Below are 20,089 nucleotides of genomic sequence, written 5' to 3'. Positions count from 1 at the left end.
ATGGATTACTCCAGGTGTCAAGGGCAACCCGTAACTTAAATATTTAAGACTGGCAGTGTGGCCAGGTGGCGGCGGCACACGCCTTTAATCCCAGCACTCAGGAGGCAGAGGCAGGTGGATCTCTGTGAGTTTGAGGCCAGCCTGGTCTACAAGAGCTAGTTCCAGGATAGGCTCTAAAGATACAGAGAAATCTTGTCTGGAAAAATAAATTAAGAAAAAAAAAAAAAGACTGGCAGCGGCAGTGTGTGGCCCGGGACCGACTGTGGATTTAGATCTTGCTTCTTCACCCTGCCCCTAGCTCTTCTCTTCCTCAGCACAGAGTCACTGCCATCACTCTGGAAACTGTTTCTAGCTTTCTTCTATGTGTGTGACTTGGTAACTCAATGGCCAAGCATTTGTGCCTAATGCAAGAGAAAGAGCATTGGCCAAGAAGAGTCACATGAACTGGGGTCCTTACCTGGTCTCTCCTGACGGTCTTTCCAGGCTCCTGTCCCCTCAACAGGGAGGAGTGGGTGATCATTTGTATCTCACAGAAAGTTGGGACAACTAGAAGGAGCAAGATGTGAGAGAGTTCCATGGGGTGGAAGGTGTGTACACGTGCAGGCATCTGGAGGATGAGGGATCAGTGTGCACGGAGCTAGAAGGTGTGTAGACGTGCAGGCATCTGAAGGATGAGGGATCAGTGTGCACGGAGCTAGAAGGTGTGTAGAAGTGCAGGCATCTGGAGGATGAGGGATCAGTGTGCACAGAGCTGGAAGGTGTGTACACGTGCAGGCATCTGGAGGATGAGGGATCAGTGTGCACAGAGCCGGAAGGTGTGTAGATATGCAGAGTCTGGAGGATGAGGGATCAGTGTGCACTGACACAATGTGTCTCACATCTGTAGACACTTTCCTCTCCACATTCCTCCTTTAGCCTTTGGGCATGTGCCTGTGGCACCAGAACACCCTTCTCCTTGCCTTGTCTTCTAATTACCTCTCCTTCAGGTGAATTCCACCCTCAGACCACGGCCGCATGGAGCTGAGGTTATTTAGAAATGTGGCCCAACACAAAGTCATAAAAGTACCAAAGACATTATGATTGGTTTTTGTGATTTTTTTTTCTGTCTTATGATTCAATTATATGGTTTTTGAGGATGAACTTTGTAGAGAACAACATCATGCCATGGTGTCAAAAGCTTGGACAGGTTCCAAGCAAACAGCAAGCTGAACTACACTGTCAGAATGAGAAGGCCCATCACAGGGTTCGGCTCCCTTTCTGAACCCCTGCCTTCGGATGATAGGTACCTGTCTTGGTTATTCCTATTGCTGTGACAAGACTCCATGACCAAGGCAACACATAAAAGAAAGTGAGTTAGGGTTTGTGTTTCAGAGAAGTAGATTCCATGATGGTGGAGCAAAGGCATGGTCGCAATTGAGAGCTTACATCTTGATCTGCAAGTAGGGAGGCGGGGGGGGGGGGGAGAGAAATAAGGGGAAGGAGGAAGGGAGGACAGAAGGTCGGGCAAGAAAGAAGAGACAGGGGGCTGGAGACATGGCTCAGTGGTTAAGAGCATTGCTTGCTCTTCCAAAGGTCCTGAGTTCAATTCCCGGCAACCACATGGTGGCTCACAACCATTTGTAAATGAGGTCTGCTGTCCTCTTCTGGCCTGCAGACATATACACAGAATATTGTATGCATAATAAATAAATAAATAAATACATAATTTTTTTTTAAAAAAAAAGGAAAAAAGAAAGAAAGAAGAGACAGAAATGGTGCCACTCTTTTAAAATCTCAACCCCTCCCCCTCCAGTAACACACTTCCTCACAAAAGGCCACTCCTTCTAATCCTTCCCAAACAGTTCCACCAACTGAGGACCAATTATTCAAACATATGAGCCTATGGGGATCTTTCTCATTCAAACCACCACAGATACCAAAATATCTTTGCAAATGAGAAATTATGGGATCTATGCCTGAAGCTAAAACAAATGGAATATAAAGATAATTGAATCTGAGTTGAAGAGGAAGGGAGGGAGAAATAAAGAGAGACTGAGGGAATTCCAGATGGGCTGAAGGGCTAATTGTTTTACTGTCATTGCGTTCCCTAATTTTGAGTACGCTATAGGAGCACAGCTGTGTGCTGGTGCAGCAAACACAGCTGGAAGTGATGATCCAGGTTCCTCCCTCTCTCAATAACTTGCAGTAGCCTTGTCTTGTATGTACAGCCAGGACCAGAGGGGGGGGGGAGAGCAAGAGGCAGCAGAGAGGCAGAGCGTGGGGTCCCCCTACTCCAGACTGCTCCCTGGTTGTAGATTCCTCCCTGGGGCTTGGTAGGAGCTGTGGTAGCCAGAGGCAGCCCCTACAACAGCAGCTTTTGACCCTCAGGTCCATCCCATTCCAGATGTGACAGAGCTGGCTCTTTTTAAAAGGTAAGACGATGATATGTGAATTCTGGATGGTTTGGGTTCTGTTTCTGCTTCCAAGGTGGGATCTCATGTCTCCCAAACTGTCCTCAAACTCTCTATATAGCTGAGGAAGACCTTGAACTTCTGATTCTCTGGCTTTTATTTCCCAAGTTCTAGGATTACAAGTGTGAGCCAGCATACCCAGTTTAAGCAATGCTAGAGACCCAACCCAAGGCCTTCCATGGGCTAGATAAGTATTCTACCAGCTGAGGCACATACCCAGCCATTGTATTTGATTCCACCCACCCTAAGTTATAAGTAGCAGGGGCAGCCTAAGGTTTTAAAGATGCTGAGAGAAGCAAGCATCATCCCTTCCGTGAATCTGATCTACCTCTGAGTCCTGTTGAATCGGAAAAGGCTTGCTCTCCAGAAAGCCACTGGGCTTCTGGTCTCAGAGAGCTACTTACTGAAAAAGCCTGAACACAGCTCATGACTGTCCCTTTAAATACAGTGGCAATGGTTTGCCTGGGTTTTTGTTGTGTTGAAGGTGGGATCTAGGTTATCACAGATGCTAAACCACAAAGCACACCCCTTTAAGATAACTTCAGTGGGGAACCTCATAGCCTGGTTCCCAGATAGTGGGTGCCATGCTCACAGAACCTGAAGTGGGACTCTTCCTGGGGTCCACAAGGAAACTTAAAGGGTGTCTTTGGCCAGCAGCAGAGTTCCTCAGAAGCCATGCAGAGTACCATGCTGTCCTTAATAGTTCCTTAGCTAAACTTCAGGCTAAAGGATGCAGCTTCCAGACCCCAGCGAGTCCCCACCTGCACTCCAGACTGAAGGACGCAGCTACCTTCCAGGGATGAGGGCAGGCAAGATGGAGCTTTGCCAGCTGGAGCTTTATAAAAGGAAGTTCAGGGGTAATGGAAAGGTGAAGTCTGTCTTTCCAGGCTCAGAGAGCCTGACATCTTTGTTTATGCCCTGTCTCTTCATATGAGTCCTTCATACCTTATCTCCTACCAGTTCCACTGTAGGAGTCACCCACATGGATTGCCGTGGTCCCACCTCATCCCCTCTGATCCTTAGAGTACATGGCCAGTGACGTTACTGCCTATCAGCTATGTGCTAGCCCTGCATTGGCTCCCAGTGGTAGAGATAGGGACAGTCCCAGGCCCTGAACCCCAGAAGTCAGGTAGAGGAGACAGGCTGACAGATCACGACAGCCCTGTGTCTTGAGTGCTATAGCAGATCGAGCTGATACTGCCTCACGGGTCTCAATGACCAAACTGCTGACACCAGGGCTGAGCTCTGACAGTCGGCTATTGCCTGACAGCAAGGAAGGGCACTTGGCCAGCTGTTGTCCAGGGAATACAGCCTGTCATGCCTTCTGTCCCAGGACCATGGATGGAACAGTCTTCATGCTGGGTGGGAAAATGCCCTGGGTGGGCTGAGGCATTTTTTTCTAGACTCCAAAGCCAATCCCTTTACCCCTCCCCCAGAGAAGAGCCCCAACTTGTCAGAGGAGAGAGAGAACAAACTCTATATTGGGTGACTCACTTCTGTCTCTCCCTTCTCAAAGGCAACTTTTCCCTCTTCTACATCAACTGTAGAATGCTGGGCCATGCCTTAACAATCCCCCTCGAAGTGTTTCTAGGTACCTTGCTCTAATCCCAACACCTGAAATGCCTCGGAGGATGTCTGCCTGCCAAGCTTTGTGTTTGTGTCTGCTTCTCTTTTGTGTGCACATGCCTGGATTCCCCTGTGCAAAGCCTGGCTGGGACTCAGTGGTGGGCAAATTTTGCTAAACAGGGGTTGGGTTAGCTATCGATGTTTGCTTCTAGTTGAATCGTGTCCCTAAGAAAAGGGCCGCACTCATTCAGAAATCAGCTTCTCACCATGTTCATTCACTTTTTCACGCATTCAACCCAAACTTGAGGCAGTGTCTGTGTATATGGAACTGGCTAAAGGTAGGTTCATGCTCTTGTCACTATTCTGGAAGACCATGGAACGCCCAGCCAGCCAAGAAGGTAGCCTTCTGAACTAACAGGTATAATCCATCGTGAGAATGACACGGAACAGAGAGGTAGGTTCCCCGGGCTTGCCTCTGTATATATAATCCTGCAGAAGGGAAATTCACTCGTGACTTTGAAGGATGAAGCTGACCATCCTAAGAGAAATGGATCAAGGCACTGCAAGGAATGAGAAGAATGTGGGCAAGTTGTGGCCATGTGCTCAGGTGCCACACCTATGACCGGGATGAAGGATGCAAGGGTCCCGAGTGCTGGGAAGCAAGGCTGAAGACTTCCAGTTTGTATGTTTCCTATTAATCCCTTGTCATGGGCTAGCATCTTCCACTGTCATATTCCAGCCAGCTTTGAAGTTATAAAAATCTTTTTGGCTAAATGTCATTCTTTTAAAAAATTACACTTCTTTCTTTCTTCCTTTCCTTCTCTCTTTCTCTTTCTTCCTTTCCTATGTGTTTGTTCATGTGCGCATGCACAAGCCCACATGCACACACATGTCTACATGCATGTCTATACCATGGCACTCAAGAAGGCCAGAGGACAACCCGGAGGAGTCAGTGCTCTCGTTCTCACATGGGTCCTGAGGACTGAACTCCTGTCACCAGTCTTGGAAGCAATGCTTTTAGCCACTGAGCCATCTCTAAGGCCTTGAATGACATCAGTTCCTTTAAACAAGGCCAACTTAAGGCATCTCAGGGTGGAAGCCTGCCAGTGTCCCATATCCTGAGACACTAAAGTGAAAGAACCTGGACCTCTGACAACGGCAGACCTGGATCTGGGGCCTGCCTCTGCCTTTCGCCAGCTCTTGTCGGTGGATAAGTTATTTATTTTCTCTAAGCCTCAGTTTTCTCCTCTGTGTAATGGAGATGAATGTTCTCACTTTGTAGGCCCCACTGGAGTGTCAGATACTCGGGAGGCATGCTGAGGCTTCTGTTTAAACTCCAGCAGCCGGAGAAGACCAAGATGGGCAGGGAGTCAAGCTTGCTGCCAGGTGCGGCCTGTAGAGCACTGATGTCTTTTTCTTTAATTGTCTTTAGGATGAGCAAATTCAATCTCCTTTCGGTGGGTCCCTGTACCTTGAACTTGGTGGTCATTCATTAGCACCAAGTCCTCAATTCTTCCCTTCCAAATTGCCCCTCCCTTTTAACATTTGAGCCCTTAAGATGGTCTTTGTTTCTGTTGCAAAATATGTGTGTGTGTGTGTGTGTGTGCGCGCGTGCGTGCGTGTGTGTGTGTGTGTGTGTGTGTGTTGGCGGGAGGGGGTACAAAGAGGTGGAGTGTATTTTTAGAGCAATAGAGGAGCTGGCAGAAATTGAAAATAGGGTTTTCAAGTTTGTATGTTTATGCTGCAGAAGGAAGGCTCCACGGCGTTCCCTGCGTCCCGTTCAATATCTAAGAAGCTTTCTGCGACATGCCTCCCAGCATTCTGATTAAAAAGCATCCTGCCTGCTCCTTGCCTGCGTCCTCCCTGCCCCCTCCCCCAGCAAGGCCCTGACTGTACCAAGGGGGTGGCAGCCCTCAGGGGAGATGCCTTTCTGCTGTGGATGAGCAAGCTGCTCTCTTGGCTTGCAGAGCCCAGTGATCAGGGCAGATTAATCCCCAGAGGTGGTCGGTACACAATTAACATTTTTGCCTCTTATTTTAATTAAGAAGGGCCAAGGGATAGGATGTTAGCATGTCTAATGGGACCGTGTGGCATGTGCTGGCTGCCAGAGGAGTCTCAGTTATTCGCACTTGTTGAAGACTTTCTAGATAATTAAATACGGCATTAATCATTTGCTGAGTGGACACAGGTCTTTATTTCTCCTCCCGGTTTTCTTGCGTGCAGGAGGCAAAGTGGCTCCTTGATCTGGTGGTTCCCCAGCACACAGGCGGGAGCTCACCCCATGTGTGCCCACTTTCGGCGATTTCTGTAGAAAAGCAGGGATTCTCCAAGACATCTGCCTGCGCTGTTCTGACAGCGGAAGCTCTCTTCACAGGCGCATTAACATGACCTCATTAGTTCCTGCATCTACTCTTCTAACCACATAAACCGGAGTGCGGTAGGAGCCAATCATGCTAATTACATCAGATCGGTTTGCATATTCATAAACCATTTTCTGTTTTATGGACAGCAAAAATAAACACAGTATCTCTTTAATAATTTTAAGTGGGTCACTTTCAGGACTGTATCTGTTTTAAATAAATTATCATATTGTTAAAGGCCACAGTCAAAAGCTATTTTTTGAGCAGCCCCAGAGGTTAGGGTTGGGGGCAGGGCATGCGGAGGGCGCTCCGAGTCACAGGGATTAGCCAGTTGGTCAACTCCTAAGGCGTCTTCTGCTCAAGACAACCCGGACTTAAAACCCTGGCCTGATTTAGGGAACAGGTGCAGTATAGCCTCCCACTAATGACAAAATGTATTCTAGTCAGAACTGTGAGACTATGAAATCACAGTCTTGTGCAGTGGGAGAGAAACCTACTAATATAACAGTCCCTGGGGTTTCTGGGAGCAGCTTCATTTCAGGGACCAAGTTGAATATTCTGAGTTTTTCCTCAAAACTCAGTGGGAAATGGGCATTAAGACAGTTAGAAGACACCAGGCTGGAGACATAGATGGGCTGGCCAAGTGCCTGCTGGATGAGCTTGAAGGCCTGACTTTGAGTTCCTTTAAAGAAAGCCAGGCACGGTGTAATCTCAACACTGGGGAGGCAAAGGCCCAGTCCCTTGGGGCTCTCTGGCTAGCCAGTCAGCTTAATTGGTGAGCCCAAGTGAGAGACTGTCTCAAAACATAAAGTGGCCAGTGCTTGAGGAATAATATTGGTGGTTGTCCTTGGACTCCACAAGCGTGTGTGTGTGTGTGTGTGTGTGTGTGTGTGTGTGTGTTGTGTAAATGCACCCACATAGACTAATTAGAAGCAAGCCTTCAGTGTAGACTTTGCCACTGTCCCACCAATGTGATCTTTCCCTAGACAATTTTGGGGGCAGAAGAGACTTGCTCAAGACCGCAGCCTTGAGGGGTTGGGGGCTTCCCAGCCCATGACCTGCAGTCCTCAACAGTGAGGCTGAGTTAGAGATTTCTTTTGCTTTGGCGCAGGGGACCAAAAAGTTTGAAAAAAAAAAATTGCAGGCTCTTAAGCTAGTCAGGAGAACTCATGTTTTCCTGAGTGCCGGAAGACCTGGCTGCACGGCAGTTGACTCGGCAATCACAAGCGGCTCCTGTTCACTCCTGGGGGGCAGGTAGGGTGCTAATCTGATGGAGTATTGTATGTGTTTTAAAATGATCTTTCTTTTAAATCATGTTTAATATTGAGGCCATCTCCCTTTACATGCAGACCCAACACCATATATATTTATGGAGCTTGCTTTTTTTTTTCCTCTTTGTTGTTTGGGTGGATTAATGTAGCATTTCCTGTGGTGGTGTGGGCTATCCCATTTTTGGTTCAGATTTTTGTTTTGTTCTTTTTTGACAGTATTTCTTCCTACAGAGCTCTTGTTTCTGTTAATGGAAGAGACCCCTGACACCAGGCGTCTCAGGGTCCTTCCACTCAACCTCCAAAACCTGTTTGTGTTTCTTCCCCTTCCCCTTGGCTCCTGACTAGGTTAACGGAGCAGCACAGACGGCGGCCCTGTATTATTAGCTGAGCCACCGCAGAAGCTTTTGTGTGTCAGCCGCGCTGATTTTGAAACACCCTATTATTTGTGCAATATACCTTAGAATTACAGCTTATAATTTCATGAAAGCCTAACATATCTGGATGTTTACAAGTTCTATCCCTTAGGGAAATGTATAGTGTTCATTTCTTTTGTTTAGTCTATTTAAAACGGGACCAGATACAAAGCAGCCGTGATTGACAAATTAATGCTCTCAGCTCCTACTCAAAAGTACTTGAATTATTAGTACAAAAAGCGTGTTACAAACTGTAATAATTTTAACTCCATTTCATTGCTAAAAGCTGATAATAATGAAAACAAATGAAAATAGTAATGCAATCTAACACTAGCCAGAATGGAAGTAGTCACAGAGTTGGGACTCTGCAATCAGATAATTAGTTCCATTAAAACTCAGGAACGGGTGAGACTGTTCATTTGTTTTGGATTCAGTTCTGTAGGAGGCAAGAAAAGAAAAAGAATGGGCCCCGTGCAACATAAATCAAACCTTGATTTCCTCCTCTTCTCCCTCTTCCCGCCACAGCCCAGGGAGGATATTCCCAGGGTGACAGCTGGGCTCCTACCACGGAGGACAAGGAGGACAACGAGCAGGACCAGTGGGGGGCACCAGTGTGTGTGTAGGGGTCACTGCTGGTTGCAATGAAAACAAATGAGTCTGCAAGGTGCAGAGACCCACCTTCCTGCTGTCTCAACCATCCTGGGGGAAGGGAAGAAAGCAATGCATTGCTGCAGAGGACCAGAAGCACATGCCCTGAGCAGTGCATGCTAGTTACCAGGGAGCCAGGATTCCCTAGAGGGGGGAAAGCCAATAGGATGTGTGTATGTGTAAAATTAACTTAAGTTCATTATTTTAAAAAAAAATCATGCACATAACAGTATTTATTGTAAGAATTGGCTAAGAAGTTCCCAGGTCTGTAGTAAGAACGCAGGGGACCAGGTTAAGCTGTGTCATTCCAGTGCCCAAAGGCATGGGGCTTAGGAGAACTATGTTCCAGGCAGAGGGAAGATGTCCCATCTCGAGCAGTCAGACAGCAGGAGTTCCCCTTAGCCTGTGTTCTCCTTCGAGCCTTCAGCTGACTGAAGAAGGCCCTCCAGCTGCAGAATGGCTTTATCTGCCTACCAACTCTAATGTGAAGTGTAGCCCAGATGATAATCAATGTCCGTGTACCCAGGACCTTTTCAGGTTAATGTTCAACATTAATTGTCATTCTAGACTTCTCAGTCTGAGTTCACGCCAGCCAGTGTCTTTGTTTCTATCCACCAAGACAGCATGGTTGTCCGGCCTGGGTTCTCAGGCAGATTTGCTGTGCACAGCTTCACTTCCTACAACAGCAGACAGCAGGAAAGTTGTCTGGATGACTTGGGACAGCATCGTACTTTAAATGTTGGGACCCTCTCAGACAGTACTGTTGTCACCGTGACCTTTTCCGGGAGTGCCACAGACTGTCACCTGGGGACAACGGACCGTGTGCTATTCATCATCCACTGGCCTAGTCCAGTGGATGATGGCCAAAGTAAATCATATCAGAAGGCCCAAGCCTGTGTAGCAGGGAACTAACTATCCAAGTGTGTCATACAGGAAGGCATGGGAAAATGTGCCGTGCCATTGGTCACAGTCAGTTCCCTGTGTGCTGTAAGGCACAGATGTAACCAGATACCCACTCTGGCTGCTGTTCCTTCCAGTCTCTTCTGTGGTCTTTTTTTTTTTTCCGCCCTGTCATTTAACATCAAATTCCCTTGGGTTGGGCCTTTGGCTACCTGTGAAGAGGATCATGCTAGGATACTCAGCCTTCATATCCAGCATGGACACTCTGGACCACTGACAGATGGCTGCTGTGTTGCTTTCAAAAAAAGCTGTGTTGGTGGCCTTTGAGTAGAGACTGAAGTGCCATGCAAGTCAGTCCCTGAAAGGAACTCCTCTAAATTCTCTGGCAGCAGAAAAGGATCAAAGATGCCTTCCCGAGTTTCCAGGGGAGTGGAGGTTACGAAAAGGTGAGGTCATGCAAGCAAGGATACCTCTGAGCACAGAAGGACTTTGCCAGGCACACAAGAAAAGCAGGTTGGAAGAAGAGAAAATCCCGTGGTTGATTAGGAAGAGATGAGGCTCAAGGGTCCGGGGCTTTGACATCCTGCTAATTAGCAGGGCAATTGGTTTGCAGTCAGATAGTCCATTCTTGTCACCCTTGTTTAGGGAGGTGGCACTGGTGGCTAGAGGTGGGCGGAGCCTGACATGGTTTTTGCAGATGGCAATGCAGGGTGTCTTCCCAAGAGATGGAAAACTTGGGCCAAGACATTCTAAGAATCCTGCCTTAGCCTATGAATCCCTGTAGCCCCAGATCCCAACACAGCCATGTGGCCCAGTTTGGCCAGTCAGCTCATTGAGACTTGGCATCACCAACACTGGGTCCATCAGAAGCCACGCACAGCCAGCAGCTGCCAAGGTGAGCCCTCAACTGCCTGAGTTCCTCCCTCGCCCGCGGAGACAACTCTGCCTTCAGAATTACAACGCTGTGCAAAGAACCAGCTTTCACGTTCCCCACCCCATCTCATGGAACTTGTCAGAGGCATCCTCGTGCGGATAATTAAGAGATGATGTCAACGGAACAAAGCTCTGTCACTGAAATAATGGCTCCCCACTGTTACGTTTATGCCTCAGCAAAGTCAAGGTGTTTGTCCCCAAAGTAGATTTTCCTATTCCTCTGACAACTGTCTGGGACATCCTCCTTCGTCCCGCTAACTTCTTCTCCCTACTGGTGACAACTGCAGAGCCAGAGCGTGGTAGCACTGGGCACACACCCGGTGGTGGGAGAGAATTCTCTTTGCTCAAGAGATGGGCTGGGCCACAGCTCTAGGGGTCCAATCCAAACATTTCCACCTAGACTTTGTGGGCATCACCGAAAATACCCCTCTCCACCGCACCTTTATTTCCCCTCCTCTGCCACGGAAAAAATATCTCCCGACCTTGATTCCAACACTGCATGGGCTGAGTCTTGTGGCGCTCAGATATCTGACTAAATGCAGAATGTATGGGCCATGACATCACTAGATTCCATTTCTGCGCCATATTGCTGTACCTTCTGGTAGACACCCCAGTGAATTCACCGAATAAGTTACAATTTATTTTTAAAGGCATTAAAATTGGAAATTGATTAATAGAATTGGATATTGATTAAAGTGACTAAAGAACATGTATCTTGTATCGTGTGCAGGTGTGTGTGTGTGTGAACACACATGCACGCATGTGCACGGTTCAATATGGTGTTACATAAGGATGTTATTCCCCTGTGTAAGGCCTTAGTGGGGAGCTGTAAGAGGCTGGAGGTCTTCCAGTTCACAAGCATGGGTGAGCCTTCCACTGAGAAGTGTACACTACGCATCCCCAGGGGAATTGTCAACAGACCAGGTAGTATATGGCCTGAAACGGCGTACATCAGCTAAAATGGTGTACATTGGCTACAATGGCAAACATTGGCTGGAAATCACACACCCAGGACAGGGAGAGGATCTCCCAGCACAGAGGAGCTTCCTGCAGCAGCTGGGTGGAGGTGGTCATGTGGAGCGCTCAAGTAGAGAAAGCAGTGGCTTCTTGTTAAGGTGGGAGGGGTAGCATCAAGATTCCAGTCTCTCTGCAGCACAGGCTTTCTTTTCTCCCAGGTGTCCTTTCCCGGTGTTTGGAACAGTTTTGTTATCACCAGGCATGAGGGAGGATGCAAACTCCCAATCTCTGATGTTTCAGTGACTGTTACAGGAGAACCTCACAAGGGGCAAGAGGAGGCGAAGGCGCGGCCTGAGGTTGAGACCTTCATTCTGTGTCTTGCTCAGCCTTTGCCTCCGGCTCACCTTGAGCCAAGACATCTGAACTAGATCTACAGAGGAGGGTGCAGCTGTGGTTTATGAAGTCTCCCCCAGACCCATGCTGTTGCCCTGCTCCATTGGACCCTGGCGATTGTGTTGCAGCCGTGTGTTATGGATCCCATGTTTACCAGATGCTTTCAGAACGGTATCAAATACAGTTTTCCCTAAGTTTACATCTCTCCCCGGATTTGACATGTGCATGATTAATCACTGGGCGAGGAGCCAGAATTCCTGAAAGCAGATTACTAGAAAGGATCTTTCCCTGTAAGGAGAAAGTGCTGCTGGAGGTTTCCTTTAATTTCTTAATTTTTCTTTCACGTTTTCTTAATGTAAGGGGAAGAAGAGGATTGGAAATCAGTGGTTCCGGCTGAGATGAGTGTGTCTACTGCAAAGCTGGATGCATTTGCGTTATTTTTACACAGCATTGACTCGGACACTAAGCTTTCTGGGGCTGGTGCTTAGAGGGCATTCAAGAAAAGATATTTGGGAGATTGAATCATCTTTAGTGTGTGTGTGTGTGTGTGTGTGTGAATGTCCATGCCATGGTACTTGTATGGCAAAGGAGTTGGTTCTCTCTTTTTGCCACATGGATCCAAGGGATCAACCCAGGTGATTAGCTTGGTGACAAGCACCTTTATCCACCGAGATGTTTGGGAAATTCTATATCTGTCAAAGGTTATCATCATTAGGATATCATTTTTAGCTTTTGACTTTGTGTCAAGAAAGGAGGATGGGATAAGGCAGTTGGGGTTTTAAGATCTAGAAAAGTCATTTGCAGCTGTATGCCAGCCGCCACAGCTATAAACGTAGAAGAGACACACAGAGAAAGAGTGCAACAGGAACCAAGTTGGAGGATCAAAAAAAAAAAAAAAAAACCAGGATGATATGGCTGCACGAGAGTGCTCAGAACAGAGAAAAGACACAAAGGACAAAGGAGAGGGAAGTACGGGAGGAAGTCAGGATGCTGGAGCCACATGCTGGCCGCTAAGACAAAAATTGTAGGGTCTTCAAAATGGCTCAGCCTGTGAAAGCCTGTTGGCTGAGTCCAATGTCTGGAACCCAGGGAAAGCCCAGAGGAGAGATCCACACACTTGCTTTAGAAAGAACACACACACACACGCATGCACACACGCACGCACGCACGCACGCATACATGCCTGTGCACACACCACCACCACCATCAATTAGTTTTTTAAAATAAATAGATTTCTAAAGCTAACTATGGCAGTACAGGCCTATAATCCTAGTACTCTGGAAGCTTAGACAGGAGACTATAAATTCCAGGCCAACCTGGGCTTCATAGGATGACCCTGTTAAAGAAGGAGGAGGAAGAGAGGGAGGAGGAAGAGGGGAAGGAGGAAGAAAAGGAGGAGGAGGAGGAGGAGGAGGAGGAGGAGGAGGAGGGGAAGGAGGAAGAGGAGGAGGAGGAGAAGGAAGAGGGGAAGGAGGAAGAGGAGGAGGAAAGAGCAGAGGGGAAGGAGAAAAGAGGAGGCGGAGGGAAGGAGGAAGGAGGAGAGAAGGAGGAGGAAGAGGGGAAGGAGGAAGAGAAGGAGGAGGAGGAGGAGGGGAAGGAGGAAGAGAAGGAGGAGGAGGAGGAGGGGAAGGAGGAAGAGAAGGAGGAGGAGGAAGAGGAAGAGGGGAAGGAGGAAGAGGAGGAGGAAGAGAGGAAGGAGGAGGCGGAAGAGGGGAAGGAGGAGGAGGAAGAAGAGGGGAAGGAGAAAGAGGAGGAGGAGGGGAAGGAGGAAGAGAAGGAGGAGGAGGAAGAGGGGAAGGAGGAAGAGGAGGAGGAAGAGGGGAAGGAGAAAGAGAAGGAGGAAGAGGAGGAGGAGAAGGAGGAGGAGGAGGATTTCTAGTGACAGTAATGTTGCAGCTCTCTTGGAATGTAGATTTGCTCTTTACCCTAAAAGTTTCTAATGAAGTCTCTCACACACAGGCCACTGACAAACAGGTTTTTCTTTGTCAGACTCCTGATCTTGTACTTATTTTTCTTTTTTGGTGGGGAAACCTCTTCTACCCTGGCTCAGTTTCCCTTTGGGAGGATGGCAGATGGCAGACTTGCCCTGAATTAGCCATTACTGTATTTGCTGTTCCTTCCACACCCCCAGTGAGTCAGCGGGAGGGGGACCCAGTAGCTCAGCCTCCTTCAGCGAGGGCTTCTTTCTCCACAGAGACCCAAGCACAGGGAGCCCCAGAAGGAAGAGGCAGGGTGAGATTTCCCAACCTGCCTCGTGTTTTGAACAATAAAGATTCTATCCAGATCCGATAGAGAGATTGGCTGAGACGGTTGTCCAGCGATGGAGTACTTTAATGTCGGTCATTCTCAGTGTGGGAAGCTGGAATATGGCAGAGATCCAACACCAACTCCCAGAACAAAGGGAGTTCATTATAGACTTTAGAGGGTAGGGTTCTGTGAGTTCAGAAACGGGGCTCTCTGAGCTTAGTAGGTGAGTGAAGCCACTAGTCAGAAGACAAGGCATGGCTGATCCCTCTACCGGAGAACCTTGGTGATTGTAGCATCTTGTGACCAAGTAGTTGGTCTGCTCCATCCAGGACAGGACCCAAGCTGGGAAGTCCACAGTCACTTGTGACCAAGCTGTGCTTTCCGCAGCTAACTTCCTCAGTAATAGCGGCTTCCCATCTCCGACTGTGGGTCTACTCTTCTTTCATGGGGTCCAAAACTTAGGCAGGAAGAGAAAGGGCACACATGTTAGGTCCCTTGTGCCAGCCTTGCAGCCGAAACTACAGGCCAAGATAAGGAAGGCCTCGTGGAATGAACGAATGAGCTGTTAGTTGATAGAAGGGAGGCAAGCTAGAAGGATGAAAAACTAAGTAGACATGGGACAGGAAAGGAATGCCTCACTGTAAAGTCTGGCTGATCTCTCACCAGGGCAGAGTCAAGAATTTCCGCACTCAGGAGGCAGAGGTACGTGGATCTCTATGAGTTCAAGACCTACTTTGTCTACAGAGTGAGTTCCAGGCCAGCCAAGGCTGCATAGTGAAACCCTACCTCAAAAAAACAAACACACAAAAGTCTTAGCACAATTCACAAAACTGGCTATGAAGCTTGCCTACATAGAGACAATATTTGTACAGACATGTCTCAAATAACAATATTAAAGTAGCAATGAGCAGTACTTAAGAGCTAAAGGTATATGATCTTTGGGCTTAACTAGCTGCGAACCTGTAATTGTTTTAATCTTTCATGTCTGTAAACTTCCCTGTGACCTAGGAGAGCAAGGGTTCCTTGGGGCTTTCAACCTCTCTTGCCAGTCTGCAATCCCATCCAGTGTGCCTCCGAAGCTACCTATGACCTCAGCTTCAGAAGAGCTGCCCAGCACTCATGAGGAGCCCACACCCGCGTCCCTTTCTTAAGTGTCTCTGTGGGGCTCCCCTTCCCTCCATCACCCCCTTACTTTCTGTGGGCGAACATGGCGGCTCCAGGTTAATATTCTTGCCACACAAGCCTGATAATCCAAAGTAGCTCCCAGCAACCATGTAAAAAGCTGGATGTGGTATCGCGCTATTACAGTTCCAGTACGTTTAGGGCAAGGTGGGTAACGAAGACCGGAGAAGTGGCCATAAGCTTGTGTGGGGCCCAGCTAGCCTGGGGTTTACAGCACAGCATGGTGACAGAAATGACAAGAGAAACTGCCTCAAACACAGCATGGAAGGAGAAAGCCAACTCCCCAAATGTCTTCTGCCCTGAACATAAGCAGCTTAGCCCATCATGTCCATCCTCACAGGCTTACATCCCCCCACCCCCCCCGTCTACACGCACGCACGCACACACACACACACACACACACACACACACACGATAATGACAGAACAAATGTATTAAAACAAAAACTGTGTCTTAATAAACTCCAGGTTTGCTTCACAAAGACTCATCTTGAACTCTTAGCTTCAGAGTGGAGATCTCTGAACAAACGTCCTCAGGCTGCTGCAGTATGGGGTTGTGTCTCCCTCCTTCTTCCTCTGCCTCTGTCATAACCACAGGCATCAGTCAGTGGAAACCAGTCCAGACGGATAAATTCACAAAGTAGGGGTTAATATTAGGCTCAAGCCCATGTTGTTTCTGCAGCTCGGAACAGAAGAATAGCGATTCCACTTGGTTTGACCTCATAATCCTGCTGTCCCAGGGCATGAAGGGAATCTTTTCTGAGATTCCAGTGGCTTTGTTCTGGAATAACCAACTTCCAGTTGTCAGCTGGTTATAGCAGTTTAGGTTGGTTCCCCAATGTTTAGACCAGAGCTCTGGAGAGCACGGTCATATGTCCCTACCATCTGATGATATCCCATCCAGAACCCAAAGGAGATCTCGCAAACTCGGTCCACTTGTGACTTCGGGACAGCTCCGACTCAGCAAAGATCCTCTTGAGATCCCGTCTGGTTATTTTAAGATCAGTGGCCAGTTCAAGCCATCTCCCCAGCACCTGGCATGCTTGCTGTCACACGGCAGGTGCAGGTTCGCAGGCACCCTGTACCAACGTCATCAGAAGAGAGGAATCATTACCTTTTTCATCTTCTAGATGAAGACGACGAGGTCGGAACAGCAGATGTTTCTGGAACAGTGACTTTAAAGACGGTGTGCTCTGTGCCTTAAAAAGTACATCCTATTTTGTTTCTCACAACATCTTAAGAGGTGAGTTGGGGTCTTCCAAATCCAAGCGCTGAAATAGTAATGGCTTAGAATGTATTTGGGGACAGGGCCCTTAAAGGAATAAGGCTTTTAAGATGGACTCAAATCTAATCTGATAGGTGTTTTTTGTTTGTTTGTGTTTTGGTAGAAGAGGAAATGTAGCCCGATGGGCGCATTCAAGTACGGAGGAAAGATGTGTGAGGTGGAGGGGAGCGGTGAAGCAGAGAGAGGCGAAAGGACACCAGCTCTGCCTGCACCTTCATCTCGTCTTGGACTGCCAACCTCTGGAACTGAGAGATGGTCGGTTTCTGTCGTTTAATTCATCCAGCCCATGGGATGTCACTGTGGCTCGCACTTGGTGCCCGTGATGAAAGTCTGCTAGGACCCTACAGATGATGAAGCAGAGGCGGGAGACCTGTGAGTGCAGAGCTGGGATCCGGGTGAGCACCGGGACTCCAGAGTCCACTGTCTGCCCCTTTTCTCACCTCACATAAAATCAATGGCTAAAGATCGCCCCACGGAGCAGCAAAACTGAAGCCTGCGGCTGAAAGCTGGCATCATCATTGCGTAGACCAGTATTGCAACAGGTCTCCAGCCAACAGCTCTGGTTCTCACGACGGGATGGGCAATAAAGCCAGTGACCAAGGAATAGAAACCAGTCTGTAGTCTTAGCCTTAATTCAGGGACCAGAATGGATGTGATATCGTGTGAGTTAAAGTTACTAATAACAAGCAAGAACCAGATGCTTATGATGGGAAGGGTAACTCAACAAAAAGTCCCAGACCCTGGAGCCAGGGTTTCTGATCTCTTCCTTGGGACTTCCTGTAACATTGACCTCGGGCAAACCATCTGCTGGCTCTGAACTGCCCTATCCTCCCCTGTCACACAGAGCCAATGATTCCAGTTTGGACAGCAGCAGAGAGAGCCCAAACCGGAAGTCATTTGTGTAAGCTATCGACTATTAAAAAGCCTGAGCAAACCAACAAGAATTGCAGAGTTCTGTTGTGCTCTGTGGAGGGTCTAATCTAGGCTGCGTGCTGGACAAGCAGGGAGGAAGACTCCATCCGGGATCTGGCAAAATGAGATAGGTGAACAGTGCTAAATTAGCACACTGTAGTGGAGAATGGCAGCGCGGGGCGCGCGGGGTGGGGAGGTGCTTGGAAACCTCCCGTACCCACTCAGCGTGCAAACTGTTGCAGTTCCCAAATTCACAAAGATCTCGCTGCTTCCAAAGGAGAGGTGCGATGACACATTCCCCACACACAGCACACCGCACAGTCTGCTGAGGGGAGAGGAGGTGCGTGCGCGAGTATGCGTGTGAGTGCGTGTTTGTAGTCTAAGAGGCTGTCTGTGAAATCTAAAGGGCCAATATCACACTCAATAGCGGCAGTTCTGAGCAGCCAGCACCTTCTGGGGAGCCCCATCCTATGTGACACTATGCACGCACGTCGTAACAGATAACATTCTGGAAGTAATGTGGAGGTCTGTTTGGGGGCGGATTCTGAGGGAGTTTGCTAGCTTTGCCTTGCCTGCAGGAACCACAGCAGAGAGCAAGCTGTTCTCCTAGCTCTGGGGTAGGGATGAGCTTCTGGACAGAGGGTACTAGAAAGGGCAGGAACGTGGGGAACACGGGAAGACGATGAGCTAAGGGTGCACGATTGCCCCAACCTCCAGGGGAATCCGACCTAGGTATCCCCATGTGCAATCTGAGGACGGCAAGCAGTAGTTCTGTGCCCGCGTGCAGAGAGCTTGTAGGGGAGTGGTAGATGGTAGGCTCTCACCAGACCAAAAAAAAACCTACCGGTAGCTGTGTGGGATGAATACATTAATTGCTGACTGGAGTACTCATTCCACTATGTATATTCATGTCAAAACATCGACTAACATACCTTAAACATGTGCACTGGCTATTTAAAAACAAAGCGGTAGTGTGTGAGGCTGATGTTATTCTTGTTAGCTGTAGCCCTGGTATATTGTAAGGTTTGGGGAATTTTTATTCTGTAAAAGCTTTAACAACAAAGGTTAATTTAAGAGTCTGGATACAGATGCACGGTAAGACTTTTCCTCACTCCCCTCCTCCCACCCTTCTCTTCCATCTATTCCCCACCCATATTTGCTCTTTCCACCTGGAAAAACTTTGCATTCTTTCATATGTATCCTCTGGGCTCTGGGTCCTCCAGCGCATCTGGGGCATCCCCAAACCTGGGAAGAAACAGCGGGACTTTAGCTTGTTCAGAATGAGTGTGTGGCTCATATAATGTCCATAAGGCAAGACATTCAATTGGAAAAGATCCCTTGGCCCTGAGCCACCAGCACCAAGGAGCAGGATCCTTTTCTATGGTGGGGTGGAGCGAGGCGTGGGGGAGGGCAGTAGTGCCCACTATTTTGTAACTACGACTGACCCCTTTTGTACTCCAGGCTAAAGACCTTGGGAAAGGCCAGCAACACCACTCTGGGCAGAGACACAGACGTGAGCTTTAGAGATGCTAATTTGTGTAAGGGTTCAGAGTTGATTGACAGGCCGCAAGACAATAAACTTGGAACCATGAATGAACCAGGGTGGAACTGAGGCTGCAGGGCCTCTGGGAGGGAGGAATTGAAGGTTTCTATCTGACTGCAGATTTTGACAGCAGCCCATTTGAGAAGGATTCAGATACTGCAGGGAGAATCCCCCAAGTAAAAACCAAGTGACTTAGACTTTTTCTTTAAAAAAAAAAAACAAAACAAAAAAAAAAAAAAAACAAAAAAAAAACCTGGGGAATCCATGTGGCTGAACTGTAGGGGATCCAGAGATGAAATGTATCATTTCATTTGCAGGTGCAAGTTTCTGGGAAGGGAAGACATGGCTTTCTTTCATTAGACTGTCAAAGACATTTGTGACAAAGCCACCGGGCCCTGGGTCTCCAGGCTATACTATAAGGAAACAAGTCTGAAAGGCCAAAGCCCAGTGATTGTAACCCTTACTCCCCGACTCCTCTATATCTGTTCCTATCACCCATATCTAGTTTCCCAATTGCCAAATCACTGCCCACCTTTTCCTGCTCACGTGGTATTTGGTGCTTGGCCCCACTCCTCCCAGAAGCTCTGACCTGTCTCTGTGACACTAGCATCCAGTGTTTCTTGCCTCTGGTTTTCTCTGTACCTTCGCTAGCCTATTCTCAGTTCACCCTTTAAGAGCCCAGCTTTCTCCAGGGCTCTTTCCTGTGCCCTTTTCTGCTAAGCCAGTACAGGGACACTTGATGTGGGTCCTCTGGGTGTGATGAACCTTTCCCAGAGCCTCACGAGCTTAAGTCAGGGGTAAAGGGTCCCAGATAGCCAACCACCATGCAAGCTACCCTGAGCTAGTGATTTCCAAGTTGTTGCTTCACACCCACAAAAAACAGGAGGCACAGACAAATCTTGAGCAGAGGGAACATAGATTTATTTATTAAGGAAAGTGAGAAAAACTCCTAACAGAAGGAAGGGTGCCTTAGTGGCCTTGCATATAACAATGACCCTTGGAATCTTATAGGATTCTACTAGAAGCCTCC

Source organism: Arvicola amphibius, chromosome 6 (genome assembly GCF_903992535.2).
Source record: "Arvicola amphibius chromosome 6, mArvAmp1.2, whole genome shotgun sequence".
Taxonomy (NCBI): domain Eukaryota; kingdom Metazoa; phylum Chordata; class Mammalia; order Rodentia; family Cricetidae; genus Arvicola; species Arvicola amphibius.
The sequence above is the reverse complement of the archived record's forward strand: the minus strand, read 5'-3'. Positions refer to the sequence as shown.